The sequence below is a fragment of the Bos indicus x Bos taurus genome, chromosome 2, assembly GCF_003369695.1.
Source record: "Bos indicus x Bos taurus breed Angus x Brahman F1 hybrid chromosome 2, Bos_hybrid_MaternalHap_v2.0, whole genome shotgun sequence".
NCBI lineage: Eukaryota > Metazoa > Chordata > Mammalia > Artiodactyla > Bovidae > Bos > Bos indicus x Bos taurus.
Window position 1 is genome coordinate 7,918,470 of NC_040077.1, and position 18,340 is coordinate 7,936,809.

Consider the following 18,340-nt stretch of genomic DNA (forward strand, 5'->3'; position numbering starts at 1 on the left):
CCCCTTTTCAAAAACTCTATTTAAATGTATAAAATATAAATTATGTAAAAGAACAGATTTATTATGGTTTAGTAATTAAATTATATTAAAAATAGTTTGACATATAGCTACATGACTATAGATATATCCATATATAAAAATAATTCCTAGAAGCAGGTGTAATTACTATTATAATTTTAAGTTAGCTATAAACATAAAAACATTTCAAAAATGTGCAGAGTAATGAGACACTACATTAAATATGTACAACTGCTAGAAATTTACAGGTAGCTAAGGAAGGAGAGATAAGAAACACTTCCTCAGCGATCAATGCAAAGAAATAGAGGAAAACAACAGAATGGGAAAGACTAGAGATCTCTTCAAGAAAATTAGAGATACCAAGGGAACATTTCATGCGAAGATGGGCTCAATACAGGACAGAAATGGTATGGACCTAACAGAAGCAGAAGATATTAAGAAGAGGTGGCAAGAATACACAGAAGAATTGTACAAAAAAGAGCTTCACGACCAAGATAATCACAATGGTGTGATCACTCACCTACAGCCAGACATCCTGGAAAGTGATGCTTAGAAAGCATCACTACGAACAAAGCTAGTGGAGGTGATGGAATTCCAGTTGAGCTATTTCAAATCCTAAAAGATGATGCTGTGAAAGTGCTACACTCAATATGCCAGCAAATCTGGAAAACTCAGCAGTGGCCACAGGACCGGAAAAGGTCAGTTTTCATTCCAATCCCAAAGAAAGGCAATGCCAAAGAATGCTCAAACTACCGCACAATTGTACTCATCTCACACGCTAGTAAAGTAATGCTCAAAATTCTCCAAGCCAGGCTTCAGCAATACGTGAACCATGAACTTCCAGATGTTCAAGCTTGTTTTAGAAAAGGCAGAGGAACCAGAAATCAAATTGCCAACATCCGCTGGATCATGGAAAGAGCAAGAGAGTTCCAGAAAAACATCTATTTCTGCTTTATTGACTACGCCAAAGCCTTTGACTACGTGGATCACAATAAACTGTGGAAAATTCTAAAAGAGATGGGCATACCAGACCACCTGACATGCCTCTTGAGAAACCTATATGTAGATCAGGAAGCAACAGTTAGAACTGGACATGGAACAACAGCCTGGTTCCAAATAGGAAAAGGAGTACGTCAAGGCTGTATATTGTCACCGTGCTTATTTAACTTCTATCCAGACTACATCATGAGAAACGCTGGACTGGAAGGACAAGCTGGAATCAAGATTGCCGGGAGAAATCTAAATAACCTCAGATATGCAGATGACACCACCCTTATGGCAGAAAGTGAAGAGGAACTAAAAAGCCTCTTGAGGAAAGTGAAAGTGGAGAGTGAAAAAGTTGGCTTAAAGCTCAACATTCAGAAAACGAAGATCATGGCATCTGGTCCCATCACTTCATGGGAAATAGATGGGGAAACAGTGTCAGACTTTATTTTTGGGGGCTCCAAAATCACTGCAGATAGTGACTGCAGCCATGAAATTAAAAGATGCTTACTGCTTGGAAGGAAAGTTATGACCAACCTAGATAGCATATTCAAAAGCAGAGACATTCCTTTGCCAGCAAAGGTCCATCTAGTCAAGGCTATGGTTTTTCCTGTGGTCATGTATGGATGTGAGAGTTAGACTGTGAAGAAAGCTGAGCGCTGAAGAATTGATGCTTTTGAACTGTGGTGTTGGAGAAGACTCTTGAGAGTCCCTTGGATGGCAAGGAGATCCAACCAGTCCATCCTAAAGGAGATCAGTCCTGGGTTTTCATTGGAAGGACTGATGCTGAAGCTGAAAGTCCAATTCTTTGGCCACCTCATGCAAGGAGTTGACTCATTGGAAAAGACCCTGATGCTGGGAGGGATTAGGGGCAGGAGGAGAAGGGGATGACAGAGGATGAGATGGCTGAATGGCATCACCGACTCGATGGACATGAGTTTGAGTGAACTCCAGGAGTTGGTGATGGACAGGGAGGCCTGGCGTGCTGTGACTCATGGGGTCACCAAGAGTTGGACACGACTGAGTGACTGAACTGAACTAAACTGAAGACTGTTTGTGGGCTTCCCTTGTGGTTCAGCTGGTAAAGAATCTGCCTACTATGTGGGAAACCTGGGTTTGAACACTGGGTTGGGAAGATCCCCTGGAGAAGGGAAAGGTTATCCACTCCAGTATTCTGGCCTGGAAAATTCCATGGACTGTATAGTCCATGGGGCTGCAAAGAGTTGGAGACGACTAAGTGACTTTCACTAAGACTGTGTGTGTGACTCCTTTCCTTCAAAACTGAAACATATCCTAAATCTCAGTGAGATATTCATTAGAGTAATAATGCTAATATTTTATATCCAAGTCCATATACTACCCCACCCCACTCCACCCCACCCCTGACCCCAGAGTGTGAAATGGAACACACACTCAACTCTTTATGACTCCAATTACATGTCAGTTAGACCTGGAGAAATAAAAAAAGATAGCAGGGTTGTTTTTTGTTTTTGTTTTTGTTTTTTAAGATAATTAATCCAAAGTTCTTAAACTCCCATATGCAATTACTAATGATTATGGTCATCAACATGAAGACAAAAAGGCGAAACATCTCCAAAGTTCTGAGACCATTTGCTCTGTTAATCTAGGCCTCCTTGTCTTTACTGTCTTGAATTGTCCTTATTCATTGCTCAATAACTCATCCTCATCTTTTGCCCAGAAATCACCTCCATACTTTCTTTACAGACACTGCTTTCCCTCATGCTGATGGATAATCTCCACACCCTACTTCTTCAACATTCTCTCCACTGTAACACAGAATTATATGGAAATAGCAAGTTCTATTTAAGTCTATTTAATTGGATATAGGTCTCTATCACCTACTACTAAAATAACATAACTGCCAAAAAAAAACTAGTACTCAACACATTAAATTCAACAAGATTGTACGAAAATACTTTTATTGGTCAACTTGTAATTTAAACCTAGTTACATTTTCAAAACGAGAAGGGAGTGGGCAAAGATTGCAAATTTCTATGAAGATTTAAGAGAAAGTCTGTATCTCATCAATAAGGAAGTCCTAAAGATTTCTTTTTGTTTCAGTCAGTCATGTCTGACTCTTTGCGACCCCATGGACTGCAGCACGCCAGGCTTCACCACGCCCTATCCTTCACCATCTCCCAGAGCTTGCTCAAACTCATGTCCATTGAGTCAGTGATACCATCCAACCATCTCATCCTCTGTCATCCCCCTTCTCCTTCTGCCTTCAATCTTTCCCAACATCAGGGAATGAGTCTTTCAAAAGAGTTGGCTTTTCACGTCAGGTGACCAAAGTATTGGAGCTTCAGCTTCAGCACCAGTCCTTCCAAAAAAATATTCAGAATTGATTTCTTTTAGGATTGACTGGTTTGATCTCCTTGCAGTCCAAGGGACTCTCAAGAGTCTTCTCCAAAAGATCAATTCTTCAGTGTTTAGCATTGTTTATGCTCCAACTCTCACATCCATACATGACTACTGGAAAAACATAGCTTTGATTGTATAGACCTTTGTGGCCAAAGAAATGTCTCTGCTTTTTAATATGCTGTCTAGGTTGGTCATAGATTTTCTACCAAGGAGCAAGTGTCTTTTAATTTGATGGCTGCAGTCACCATCTGCAGTGATTTTGGAACCCCCCAAAATAAATATTTATTATAACACTGTTTTTCAAGGCCTCATCTGCACAACTCGAGGAAATTTCATTTTTCCAAATTAATCATAAATGTCCTAGTTGACCTAATTTAAGCAATTAAGCCTATGATAATTCAGATCTTATAAATTTAGTAGTAGTTCTTCTTTTAAAACTAATTAAAGATAATGTTGGCAGTATAATAAATCTTCATTTTTTGCCATTAAGAATTTTAAAGTCTTTCTCCTAGATATCCAGAGTCACAATGATGTATTAAAACAGAAATAATAGTTCACAGAACTTCAAAACAATATCTACTCTTATTATAAAGCATTGTGACTTTGTAGATCTGAAATTTCAGTAGACTTTTGCCATTTGAGATGGCATTTAGGTAATTTTGAATACAATTCATTTATTCAAATGTTACTCTTAACAATTTTCTCAAATCGTATTTTGCTAAACTACACTGCATAAGCAGCTTCTTACTCAATTACTATATGCCAGCATAGATAAATTGCTTTGAAATTAACTCATTTATACAATTGTTCTTTATAATAAGCCAAATTTCTCTGCATTTATGTGTACTACCAGTGATGATCAACATTTAAAGACATTTTACAATGATAATAATGCACATCCTCAAGGAAGTAGTAGGAAATTCAACATCAGAGAAAATTCTGTATTTTTTTGGAGTTCTTAAAAGGCAGACAAAAATTAAACAGATTATGAGAATACCGAGCACAGTGACTTTAAAAACACTTTACAAAGTACTCTGTCTTCTTAAATAAAACTCCTATCAGACGTACCAAGCTGTGTTTTAACTCACCCAAATGGAGATCTGGGTAAATTAACCTATTTGCTGTTATAATTTTATGGGCACTCTTGCTGGTTGTAAATACCTATAGGAAAAACCAAGAGGCTAAAATTAAGTTCATTCTGTTATATCAACTTTTTTTTTTTTTTTTAAACTGGAGGCTAATTACTTTACAATATTGTGGTGGTTTTTGCCATACATTGACATGAATCAGCCATGGGTGTACATGTGTTCCCCATCCTGAATCCCCCTCCCACCTCCTTCCCCATCCCATCCCTGAGGGTCATCCCAGCGCACCAGCCCTGAGCACCCTGCCTCGTGCATTGAACCTGGACTGGTGATCTATTTCACATATGATAATATACATGTTTCAATGCTATTCTCCCAAATCATCCCACCCTCGCCTTCTCCCACAGAGTCCAACAGTCTGTTCTTTACATCTGTGTCCCTTTTGCTGTCTCGCATATAGGGTCATTGTTACCATCTTTCTAAATTCCATATATGTGCATTAATATACTGTATTGGTTTTTTCTTTCTAACTTACTTCACTCTGTATAATAGGCTCCAGTTTCATCCACCTCATTAGAACTGATTCAAATGCATTCTTTTTAATAGCTGAGTAATATTCCATTGTGTATATGTACCGCAGCTTTCTTATCCATTCATCTGCTGATGGACATCTAGGTTGCTTCTGTGTCCTGGCTATTATAAACAGTGCTGCAATGAACATTGGGGTACATGTGTCTCTTTCAATTCTGGTTTCCTCGGAGTGTACGCCCAGCAGTGGGATTGCTGGGTCATATGGCAGTTCTATTTCCAGTTTTTTTAAGGAATCTCCACACTGTTCTCCATAGTGGGTGTACTAGTTTGCATTCCCACCAACAGTGTAAGAGGGTTCCTTTTTTTCCACACCCTCTCCAGCATTTGTTTATAGACTTTTTGATAGCAGCTATTCTGACCTGCATGAGATGATACCTCATTGTGGTTTTGATTTGCATTTCTCTGATAATGAGTGATGTTGAGCATCTTTTCATGTGTTTGTTAGCCATCTGTATGTCTTCTTTGGAGAAATGTTTGTTTAGTTCTTTGGCCCATTTTTTTTTTTTTTTGTTTGGGTCGCTTATTTTTCTGGAATTGAGCTGCAGGAATTGCTTGTATATTTTTGAGATTAATTCTTTGTCAGTTGCTTCATTTGCTATTATTTTCTCCCATTCTGAAGGCTGTCTTTTCACCTTGCTTATAGTTTCCTTCATTGTGCAAAAGCTTTTAAGTTTAGTTAGGTCCCACTTGTTTATTTTTGCTTTTATTTCCAATATTGTGGGAGGTGGGTCATAGAGACTCCTGCTACGATTTATGTCAGAGAGTGTTTTGCCTATGTTTTCCTCTAGGAGTTTTACAGTTTCTGGTCTTACATTTAGATCTTTAATCCATTTTGAGTTTATTTTTGTGTATGGTGTTAGAAAATGTTCTAGTTTCATTCTTTTACAAGTTACCAGTTTTCCCAGCACCACTTGTTAAAGATTGTCTTTTCTCCATTGTATATTCTTGCCTCCTTTGTCAAAGATAAAGTGTCCATAGGTGCGTGGGTTTATCTCTGGGCTTTCTATTCTGTTCCAATGATCTATATTTCTGTCTTTGTGCCAGTACCATACTGTCTGGATGACTGTTGCTTGTAGTATTGCCTGAAGTCAGGCAGGTTAATTCCTCCAGTTCCATTCTTCTTTCTCAAGATTGCTTTGGCTATTCAAGGTTTTTTGTAATTGCATACAAACTGAAATTATTTATTCTAATTCTCTGAAAAATACCGTTGGTAGCTTGATAAAGATTGCATTGAATCTATAGATTGCTTTGGGTAGTATACTTATTTTCACTATATTGATATATCAACTTTTAATTACCCGAATTGGAGATCTGCTACCACAGCACAGATGGTTCTGTCTGCTTTTCAGCTAAAATGCTGTCTAAACACACTCTTTCTTCATTTGAATACAAAGTGAGAAGTAGAGCTAAGTTTTATCATTTGATGAAACATTACATAACTATTTTAAAAGGTTATATACCCAGTCCTGAATGATTCCTTTAGTAGGTTACTTGTGCTTTATATTTTCTTCTACCAAACCTCTCAGCTAGCTGTGTTTTGGTCATTTAAATGGCTATCATCACTTCTACAAGAGAATGGATTAAAGACCGAACCCAAATCGTTCAATCTGCTCTTGGTTGATAGATCTGTCAAAGTTTAAGTTCCCTGAAACTCTTCAAGGACATGTGGTTGAAGTTTCAGGGAACAGGTCAACTATAACATCGGATAAGCAAAAGAAAAAGCTATACAATACAAGGAAAACACTACATTTACATACAATTCTCACTTCACAGAACCTTATAAATTTAGCAGTAGTAGTCATCTTTCAAGAAGTGGATTTACCTTCTGACAGCAGTTAACTGGGCGTTTGCCTGTATTCTAAAGGAAAGTAGAAAAGAATTTGATGATTATGTCACCATAAGAGCCATTAACCAAGAATGAGGATACCAGATCTTTCCCACTAATTTTCTTAACCTTTATGAGTATAAATAAAAGCCTGAAAACCCCACTAAAATTTGGGGCCAAAAATCAAGTATCTTTAGATTTATCTGGAAAAGATTTTAAATTAATGGATAAAACTAATTCAGTTCAGTTAAGTTCAGTCGCTCAGTCGTGTCCGACTCTTTGTGACCCCATGAATCGCAGCACGCCAGGCCTCCCTGTCCATCACCAACTCCCAGAGTTCACCCAGACTCATGTCCATCGAGTCAGTGATGTCATCCAGCCATCTCATCCTCTGTCGTCCCCTTCTCCTCCTGCCCCCAATCCTTCCCAGCATCAGAGTCTTTTCCAATGAGTCAACTCTTCGCATGAGGTGGCCAAAGTACTGGAGTTTCAGCTTTAGCATCATTCCCTCCAAAGAAATCCCAGGGCTGATTTCCTTCAGAATGGACTGGTTGGATCTCCTTGCAGTCCAAGGGATTCTCAAGAGTCTTCTCCAACACCACAGTTCAAAAGCATCAATTCTTCAGCACTCAGCCTTCTTCACAGTCCAACTCTCACATCCATACATGACCACAGGAAAACACATAGCCTTGACTAGACGGACCTTTTTTGGCAAAGTAATGTCTTTGCTTTTGAACATGCTATCTAGGTTGGTCATAACTTTCCTTCCAAGCAGTAAGCGTCTTTTAATTTCATGGCTGCAGTCACCATCTGCAGTGATTTTGGAGCCCCCCAAAATAAAGTTTGTCACACTTTTGATCCATTGTTTCCCCATCTATTTCCCATGAAGTGATGGGACCAGATGCCATGATCTTCATTTTCTGAATGTTGAGCTTTAAGCCAACTTTTTCACTCTCCACTTTCACTTTCCTCAAGAGGCTTTTTAGTTCCTCTTCACTTTCTGCCATAAGGGTGGTGTCATCTGCATATCTGAGGTTATTGATATTTCTCCCAGCAATCTTGATTTCAGCTTGTGCTTCTTCCAGTCCAGCATTTCTCATAATGTACTCTGCATATAAGTTAAATAAGCAGGGTGACAATATACAGCCTTGATGTACTCCTTTTCCTATTTGGAACCAGTTTGTTGTTCCATGTCCAGTTCTAACTGTTGCTTCCTGAAAATATCAATTAGTTGGAGTCGTTTTCTCCTATGAAAAATATACCTAGCACAAATAGAGAAATATCAAAGAATATATATGGTCTATAATTCTATGTACATATATATACATATCCATATAAGCATATATGTGGAGGAGGGATATCCAAATCTTGGAAGTTTCTAGTTCTAAGTTTCTAGTTTCTAGTTTCTAATCTGAATCTCCTCTTCAGAAGGCATGTGATAAGGATTATATGTAGGTATATTTATATAAGGCTAATAGCAAGAAACAAACATGAAATAAAGACAGCTATTACTATCTAGATATTATCTCATAGGTACACTCTGAAAATATATACAATGTTATTTGAAACTCTTAAAAATTTATATTAATATTTGTAATCACAATTGTTACATAAATTAATCCACTCATTCATATTAAGAGAGAAAATTAGAGCAATCTTTCCAAAACTATCCTTAAGTATACAGTATTGAATGATGAAACTTATTCCAAATTTACCATAACTATAGCACTTTAACAGTAAACAGAAAATTTGCAGTTATTCTCCTGCACAATTTTTGAGTCAACAAACTGTCTTCTGAGAAAAAACAATCATGCATTATATGCATCATTAGAGTGGTTGGAAACATTTTCTTAAAATAAAACAAACACAAAACTAGCAAATCACAGAACCTAAAAAGAGTATAAGAACAGTTTTCTAAGCCTAACTCTGGAATAATGACTTAGAACCATTATCTTTAAAACTAAAAGGTTGATTTCAATTTCATATCCTCACTGGAAGCAAAGCAATTTCTCTGCTCAAAGTTTATACTATTTTTCCTCTTTGAATTTGAATATGTTTCACCTCCCATAGGAACAAGCGTAAGTTTCCTGATCTCTAAATCCATTAAGACAAACACTATTAGATCTACCAGGCTCTAATGCGTTTAGATACCAGGGCTCACAGCAGTCAGGTCCTGTAACGACTTTTGAATTCATTATTATATTTGAATAAAATAACTTTTTTTGTTCTTCAGAGGTTATAGAAAACAAATTTCAGTTTTTCAGAATGAACCAAAAAGTACTGTGCAAAGTAGAATTTAAATTTTATATTATCTTATATTCAGCAATGGTGAATAAGATTTTTAAGACTTTAAAATCAAAAGCAAAACTGGATATTTTACATTAAAATTACCCTATCACATCCTTGAACAGTCACTCATCCTGTGATTATTCAAGAAAAGTATCTGCTATGTTAATATGACCATAAATTCAACTAAAATTTTCCTTATACTCCCACTTTTTACAGATTCACTTTTAATGATAAGGTTTCCTCAGTGGCTGAGCGGTAAAGAATCTACCTGCAACGTAGGAGACACATGTTCTATCCCTAGGTTGGGAAGATCCTCTAGAGGAGGGTATGGGAATCCATTCCAGTATTCTTGCTGTGGAAATAATCCCATGAACAGAGAAGCCTGGCAGGCTACAATACATAGGGTCGAAAAGAGTCAGACACTACTGAAGCAAAGAGCACTGCAGGGCACTAAGTCTAAAAATAAAAGTTATGATTAAGTATTTTACCAATAGATCTTATCCTTTACTTTACCCAATTTATTCTGTTTTATTTCTCTAATACAAGGACCTGTTCACCTGGAAAATAAGTTTTACACATCCAAGAATACACTCAACTATAAAAATAAGTAGTTTATTTTACTAATTGATATATCAAACTAAAAATTAAATATCTCACAATTATTATACATGTATCAACAGTTTAAAAGTCCATACATTATGGACAGCAATATAGATAATACATTATATGTTGGTAAAATGTTCAAGAAGTAAAATAACCTTCACAAATCACAGTGCTGAGAAGTTCAGGGCTGGGATTTGAATTCAAGCCTGATGTTTCCTCAGACATAAAAAGTACACAACAAATTTTGGCTGAATCAATTAATGAATGGCTCCTAAATCTACCCTCTAATTTTTTAAGGAAACTATTGTGGCTATTGGGAAAAGAAAGTTTGTTTATACATCATAAATGTATCTCAGTCTCTCAAGTGTTATTTCCGAGAAGGGAGCCAAATTCTGCAAATATGTTTAGTAATTTCTCATAAAAGCAAAATTGAGCTGGTTTAAAAAAAATAATTGGTCCTTGAGTATAAATATAAACTAAAATAAAAAGTAAATGAATTTGCTGATTGTTCTTTTCTGTTTGAGAGAATGACTCAGCTTTTGCCATAAGGAAATCTCAGCCAGTATTCTTTAAAAATAAAATTTATGATTAAACTACAACTATGATTAAAATGCAAGCTAGTAATTTTTATAAATTAAACACAGATATGTCACTATTACATGTGCAATTTAGATATAAATTTTCCAATTTATCCCTATAAATCTCAGCTGAATCAACCAAGACAGAAGCCCTATGACCTTTATGCTTAAAAATATATTAACATAAATTCATCTCTTTAATGCTCACTATAAGCTTCTAACTATGTAAAGGAAATTTCTTTACTTTGCAAGTGGAAAAACTGAAATCATAGACAGGGAAAACACTTCGCCAAGAGTGATTCATAAAGTCAATCTCAGACAGTAGGCTGATATCCACAATCTCAAACTCACCAACCCAGTGGAAATACAAACCAGGTCAGCATTTTTTACTGTTCAGCAACCCCAAACCCACAACAGTAGACCTACCTTCCTGAAAAAAAAAAAAAAATAGAGAAAACATGAACAATTTTAACACAAAAAAGAAAGGTCCTAATTGCAGATAAGATTCTTCAGTTCCCAGCTAGTCTGAAACTTGGAAGCAGCAGGGCCTTACCTATTGGGCCAATGTGTGAAATACTGAGATCACACTGACTTCTACTCCTTCAGGTGAAAGAGCAAAATCTATTACTGAGATCACTCTTGACAAACACAAGGAAGACATTTGGACCCATTTTCCACTTCAATTTCATGGCCTAATTCTGTGCTATTTGAGAATACCTAATTGAATTATTTGATTTAGGTGGAAAAACATCTGCTCAAAACCCAAGTCTTCCGTTCTTACTGGCTATGAAAACAAAGAACGTCAAGGTCAAGGGCTTGAAGCTGCAGCAAGCCTAGTCCAAGTTGGGGAGAGAAATAGCAACAAAATGTGGGTATCCCCAAAATATGATCAGCACAAAAAGCATCATATCCCCAGCTATTCCCCGCACCACTGATAGGGGCAATGGTCAGACTTTCCTCCTAGAGCACTTCTTTCACTCTCCTCTGTCACATCCCACTGCAGTCTATGCTTAGTTTATTTTATTTTTTTGGCCAGGAAGATTGATCTTAGTCACCTAAAAGTTCTCACTGCAAAAGAAACCCCTTGTTTAAACTCAAGTACAACCAACAGCTCCTTTCCAATCATCCCCTGCAACTTCCCCAATCCCTTTTATGCCTGGCTACTGAGCTCAGTCTAGTTTGGCTGCCTGCCAGCTTCCTCTCTTCTTTCCTTGTCAGTCGTGAAAACTTGGAAAATACTCCTGGACAGCTCAAGCAGACCTTTTAGTTATCCAATGGGGCAGTACCTTAGCCTGTCTGCTGTTTCCAGCAAGGCTTGTAGTCGCCAGCGACTGCACTCTCCCAATTGGGTTTTCTAGCAAGTCTACTTGTTTATATCGGGGAGGGAGGGAAAGAATGGCAGAAAGGGGGGTGATTTGCAAATCTGAAAAAAGTCCAACTCCTTGTTTGAGTTTCCTACCTCCTCACATTCAGTCTATCTCATTACTGCCCTCCTTTTAGCAACTTATTACCCATTTGGCATCAAAGACAAAATCATCCCTATCAGGGTCTCCTTGTAGTCCCAGAAATTAACAAGGGGAGTCACAACTGGAAACTCTCCAAAAACTTTTATTCTCAAGTGCTGATGCAAGATTTAAAAAAAAAAAAAGGGTCCAAAAATAAATTTATTAAACCCTTCCTAATTGCATTACTCTTTGTCAAACTTGCAGACTGAAACAGTGCATGTAAATTTGATTGCCAGTGAAAGTAAAGCCGGAGCAATTGGGGAAAACTGAGGACACAGGAAGAGACACCTTGACTGACATCCCGCACTTACTCGGGGTTTGCCCAAGGTACTAAGTGCACTCGCCAAGCCCAACACCAGCTACGTCTCCCTTACTCTACCCTGGCAGGCTAGTTCCAGCTGCGGCTTCCAGCTTCCTGTTCAAGTTCCATTCAACATCGTAAACACATTCCAAGAAACCCAGCCTGCCCAGAGTTCCCTCCCGCACACAGGGAACTCTGAGCTGCGGCCCCAGCAGCCACGGGGAAGAACCGATTGTGCTGGGTCCTGATGAGTGCAGGGAGCCAGCCCCCGAGGTGGTGAACCCCAGCGAGCGAGCTCGGCGCGGGAACCGAGAGCCCAGGGTTTCATCAACCCGCAGCGCCGCGCGCCGCTCTAAGGTAGAGCCTGCCTGAAGGAACTACTTGACCCACCCAGTCAAAGGGTAACCGTGCGGGCGCCGCCCCTGAGTTTGGGCCCTCCCAGCCCTGGGCTTTAAAGAATCGGCGGCCCGGCCTCGGAGCTTCGCGCCTCCCCACCCCCATGTCCACACACTCTGCCGGAGCCAACAAAAGGGAGGTTACGCTGGAAGAAGTTTCGCTCCTGGGTCGCCTCGCGGTGACCCGGCGATGACTTGCCTGCTCAGCCCCGTCTGGTCCGCACACTCTCCGCCGTTCAGATCTGCCGGCGTCCCGCCAGCTCCTGCCCACCGGTCCCGGCCCCCCGGGACCAAAGTTACCACAAAGGGCTCCAGGAGTCGGGAGACCGCGGCGTCCCCGACCTCGGAGGCTCTCCGTCATCATCCCGGCAGCACTGCCACGGCACTCGTCAACAGGTCTCAGCCGCCTTTCTTGCTGAAAGACTCCCTGAGCTTTTCACCGTCCTAATTTTTGCAACCTGCCCCGCGGCGGCACGCAGCGCCGCGTTAGCCCTTCCTTCCCCGCCACCCGGCCGCGGCTGACCACCGCCCGCCGCCTCTCTTGGTGTCAGTTTAAAAGAGACTGTCTGCTACCTGGCGGGACGCGCGGCTACCCGGGAAGCCCTCAGATGAAACCGCGGTCTCTCCGTACCTTCCTGACGGATACAGTCGGGTCAGGCTCCGGGCAGGGGCGTGGAGAGCCGCGGGCGTCCTCGGGGCCGGGCGATCTCCGCTCCGGCGCAGCCGGGGCGCCGTCTCCGCGGCCGAGAGGGAAAGTTTCTCTACGTCAACGGCGAGCTGGCCTCGAGACCCTCCGGCTCCTGTCCCCTCCCTCGACGTGCTCGCGGCCCCCTCCCTCCTCTTCCTAATCGGCTGAAGCCGTTACTGGCGCGGGCTGGCGGCTGGGGCTCGAGGCTCGGGACTCCGGGTCGCTCCCGGCTGGGAACGCGGGGCTCCCCCTCTCGGCCAGAAGGAAAGTCTCCCAGACGCGGCTGGCGCACTTGGGGCGGTCTCCTTAGACACTTCCAAACGGGACGCCTGTGTTCCAGCTTGCTGACTTTCTTCAGTCTCTGATGCTTGTCTCCTATGGGCCCACTGGGTGCTGTGGCATCTGCACGAAGGACCCAAGGGGGAGAGGAATGTGGAGAAGGCTAGGCCTTACCTAACCCGGTTCTTAGTTGGCACAGAAGCCAAAACACAGTTCCACCCACCCCGCTCCTCGTCCCCCCGCCGCGTTTCCTTTTGAACCTCCTCCCTGAAGAACCGGATCGCGATTATTAGCCTTCCCTTATCTGTCTGTTTCCGAATACAATTTTAAAACACTTTTGCTGCTTAGCAAGGAGAGAGGGAGGTTAAAAAAAAAAAAAAAAAAAAAGTCAAAAAAGCACACATACGAGTAGACCATTGCAGCATTTATCAAGAAAGCATTGACACAGTTGTTGCTCTCTGACCGCACCTCAACACTTTTTTTCATTTTTTTTCTCAGTTTTTAAAAACAGACTGAATCTCTGCACTTCTTTATGTCTTAAAAAAGCAGATAAACAAAAGAAAAAAAAAACTGCCTCCAACACTAGATCATGCTCATTTTCTCCATTCAGATATTAATCTCCAAAATTCAAGACTTCTATATGGGGTTCAAGGGAAAACACAACAAACCATTTTCACTAACGTTTAAGCGATTCTTTGAGGATGAGAGGACATTTACCAAAGTTTTGGGGGACGCCACTAAGAATTTAGTTTACTATTTTTTTTTTTTTTTAAATTTGAACGTGAAAACAGATGGAGAAAGGGGAAACAAAAAGGAGTTTTTTGCAGGACTAACAAATATACTGTATTACAGTGGAATCCTGGGCTTAGAATCAAACTAGTCATATTCCTTTCCAGATTCCATGCTTAACTCATTCTGTGCCCTAGGACACCGGTCGCAATCACAGCTGCCAAAAGGAATTATATAATAGAACTCGCAGAGTCACAGTCACATTTACAGGAATTAGACTAGTGTCAGGCACAGAGAAGGTACTCAATAAATATGTGGTTCTTGTATCCCACTAGATTTGACTATAACTAGGAGAAGATGGTACTAGAAATTTCCCCCAAAGACCTTAACTTTATCAGTGTTCTTCTCCCTAATTTTTTTTCCACTAGAAAAGATACATCACAATTATTAAAAAAAAACAAAACCTGAGTTTATAGATTACCCAGGTCCAGTCAAACTCCCCTTACTTTTAAATACAAGCAACTGAAGTCCAAGAATCTTAACTGATTTTCCCCAAATCTCGTTATTAGGAGGTACTAAAGCTAGGACCAGCAACCAGGCACTTAGTTCATAGGCAGAGTCTTCTTTCAACTATCTCTTCCACTTTATATCATAACAATCAAGCAGTAAAATAATTACATTTAAAACATTAATCATAGGACAATGCTGGTTGCCTTTTCTGTAAATAACATTTAAACAATTAATTTTCAAACAACTACTAAAAAATAAATGATGCCATATAGGTGATCAATTAATATTAAAATGATTATAAGAATAAATCAAATGATAGCCCACAGCATTGATACTTAGGAATAATGAGGTTGACCAGATGACCAAATCCATGCTTGTATAATGATGGGCTGCCATCTATGGGGTCATACAAGAGTTAGACACGACTGAAGTGACTTAGCAGCAGCAGCAGCAGGTATATTCTTTTAACACAATATTTTAAAATTAAATACAGAACTCTAGGCTCCCAAGGACACACCAACAAATCACTGGGGTCTATGGCCCTCACTTTGAGAAACACTAGTTTAGTCTTCAATACTCTGGCTCCACTTGAAAGAGTAAGTCATAAGAATAAATAAGGCTGCAGAACTCAAACATAAGCTCCATCATTTAAATTAATGGAAAATTTCATAGCGTGTACTTATTTCTTATTCATTTGCCTCTGATATCTTTAAAGAGAAGTTCTTCTAAACCTTTTCTTACCTTACTCAATGTTGAAAGTAGCCTGGAATTTTTTACATAGTTGGACTTTTATATAATTCCCAGGTTCTCAGAGATATCTTCCTTCTGAATAGGGATTATCTACTACACCAGCCTCCTCCTGAATTAGCCACTTAAATAATTTCTTGAAGGCATTTCTTAGTCTTCTCTTTAGAGTTCTATACTCCCTTTCCATGAGACTTGGAAGTTACCAAAAACAGAAAAAATTATAACCATAAAGTACATCTATCATGGATGAATGAATGGGAATGCATGAATCCCCATAACTGTCTTTTTCGAATCATTACATACAGAGTTAAAGATTACTCGTCTTTATATTACCTCCCAATGTTTAAGATCTCTAAACATGGTATTGCTCTCTAATTTTTATAACCTGACTTTTGATACAAAGTGCTTTATGAAATATCTTAGAAGTACAAAAATCTCAAAGATGTCAGAACCAAGTTTTTAAAAACATTAAAATGAAATAGAACAAGATTTAAAATCAGATCTATAGCATGCTCCAGGAACTGAAGATGCAGGATAGCAAGGAGATGGGCTGCAGAGGCTCTGGCAGGGCACCACCATTAGAATGTGCCTAATTCTACTTACAGCAAATATTCAGATTTCCATTTGAAAAGTCTTCACATGCATCATAGGAACATACCATTTACTGAATGATCCATTCTTTTCCCAGTGATCTTAGAAGTAATCCTTGGTGGTTTATTCGCTAAGCCATGTCTGACTCTTGCAACCCCGTGGACTGTAGCCTGCCAGGCTCCTCTGTCGATGAGATTTTCCAGCAAGATTACTGGAGTGGGTTGCCATTTCCTTCTCCAAGTGGTCTTCCTGACCCAGGAATTGAACTCCTGCATTGCAGGAGATTCTTTCCCAACTGAGCTACAAGGGAAGCCCAAAGTAATCCTTCAGTTCAGTTCAGTTCAGTCGCTCAGTCGTGTCGACTCTTTGTGACCCCATGAATCGCAGCACGCCAGGCCGCCCTGTCCATCATCAACTCTCGGAGTTCACTCAGACTCATGTCCATAGAGTCAGTGATGCCATCCAGCCATCTCATCCTCTGTCGTCCCCTTCTCCTCTTGCCCCCAATCCCTCCCAGCATCAGAGTCTTTTCCAATGAGTCAACTTCTCATGAGGTGGCCAAAGTACTGGAATTTCAGCTTTAGCATCATTCCTTCCAAAGAAATCCCAGGGCTCATCTCCTTCAGAACGGACTGGTTGGATCTCCTTGCAGTCCAAGGGACTCTCAAGAGTCTTCTCCAACACCACAGTTCAAAAGCATCAATTCTTCGGCGCTCAGCCTTCTTCACAGTCCAACTCTCACATCCATACATGACCACAGGAAAAAACATAGCCTGGAGTAGACGGACCTTTTTTGGCAAAGTAATGTCTCTGCTTTTGAATATGCTACCTAGGTTGGACATAACTTTCCTTCCAAGGAGTAATTTCATGGCTGCAGTCACCATCTGAAGTGATTTTGGAGCCCCCCAAAATAAAGTTTGTCACACTTTTGATCCATTGTTTCCCCATCTATTTCCCATGAAGTGATGGGACCCGATGCCATGATCTTCGTTTTCTGAATGTTGAGCTTTAAGCCAACTTTTTCACTCTCCACTTTCACTTTCATCAAGAGGCTTTTTAGTTCCTCTTCACTCTCTGCCATAAGGGTGGTGTCATCTGCATATCTGAGGTTATTGATATTTCTCCTGGCAACCTTGATTCCAGCTTGTGCTTCTTCCAGCCCAGCGTTTCTCATAATGTACTCTGCATATAAGTTGAATAAGCAGGGTGACAATATACAGCCTTGACGTACTCCTTTTCCTATTTGGAACCAGTCTATTGTTCCATGCCCAGTTCTAACTGTTGCTTCCTGACCTTACCATATATTAATTTAGATATAAAATAGGATCTGTTTATGAACATCCAGGTGTGATAAAACAGTAAAGAGAATGCAGTAAGACTCCTTCCAACTCCCACCAAAAAAAAGGTGTTATACAGACTGAAATCCAACCAGGGTTCCTTTCCAGCCATGTCAGTGGAGCTCATCTATTAGTCTGTAGAAAGGGGAATCTTTTCTAACTATAAAGACATCCTCCGCTCTTAGCTAAACACCTGCAGAGCTTCCTTGGAAGAGTTCTCGGTGTTTTTCTAATTTACACAAAACTACCATATGGGCTAGCAGCAGTCCTTTGCCATTTATCTTTCAGTGTATTCCTGCAATAAAACATTATTAATTGCCTCAGCCTATAATTGTTTAAAATATGTGTTCAGTAAGTTCCCTTAACTATTTCTTCTTCAAAAGTTTCATCATTATTCTCTCCTTTATTTTTCTAAGTGAACTTTGGAATAATTCTGTTAAGTTTCCTTATCATATCTTCTTCTTTCCTACCTTTGATCACTAAACTCTTCTGTTAGAATTGTGTTAAACTTATATATTAGCCTACTCGAATCACTTCATTATTCAATTTTTCCTTCTGATCCTGAAACAGAAGATGCATTTCTATCTTGAAAAGAGTGGACTTCTGCACCCATTCATATCATGCCTTCCAGCCCATTAGCCCATAAAACTGCCACTTGTTGGGTCCTAGTTTTCTGCTGAGAATGAAAAGACTTTTATTCTACAATAACTACAGAACACAAACAACAACTGGGATTGTCACAGCCCGACTTTACAGTAGAAAAGAGGGAAAACAAAGATCTTGATCCAGGTCAGGTTTCTACTTCTAGTTCCAGTTCACATGCACCCGAGACTGTAGTGAGTGCCTTATAAGGAAGCCGGTCATGATCAAAAGAGAAAAACTTGTAGCAGCTTTATGGAGAGG

The 18,340-nt window shown here is 39.9% G+C and overlaps 1 protein-coding gene across 6 annotated transcripts in view; it reads right to left on the reverse strand.

Annotated features, from left to right (window-relative positions):
- The window catches only part of GULP1 (GULP PTB domain containing engulfment adaptor 1), a 336,734-nt gene extending 322,988 nt beyond the window's left edge, over nucleotides 1–13,746 (reverse strand). Inside the window, exon 1 of one of the 6 annotated variants that reach the window (XM_027555736.1) lies at nucleotides 13,188–13,746. The gene's annotated coding sequence lies outside the window, so the exon portion shown is untranslated. Of the gene's footprint in view, nucleotides 1–13,129 lie in introns of all 6 variants that reach the window. The other 5 variants (XM_027555721.1, XM_027555703.1, XM_027555754.1 and 2 more) reach the window with 5 other exon arrangements.
- Nucleotides 13,747–18,340: the final 4,594 nt, after the last annotated feature.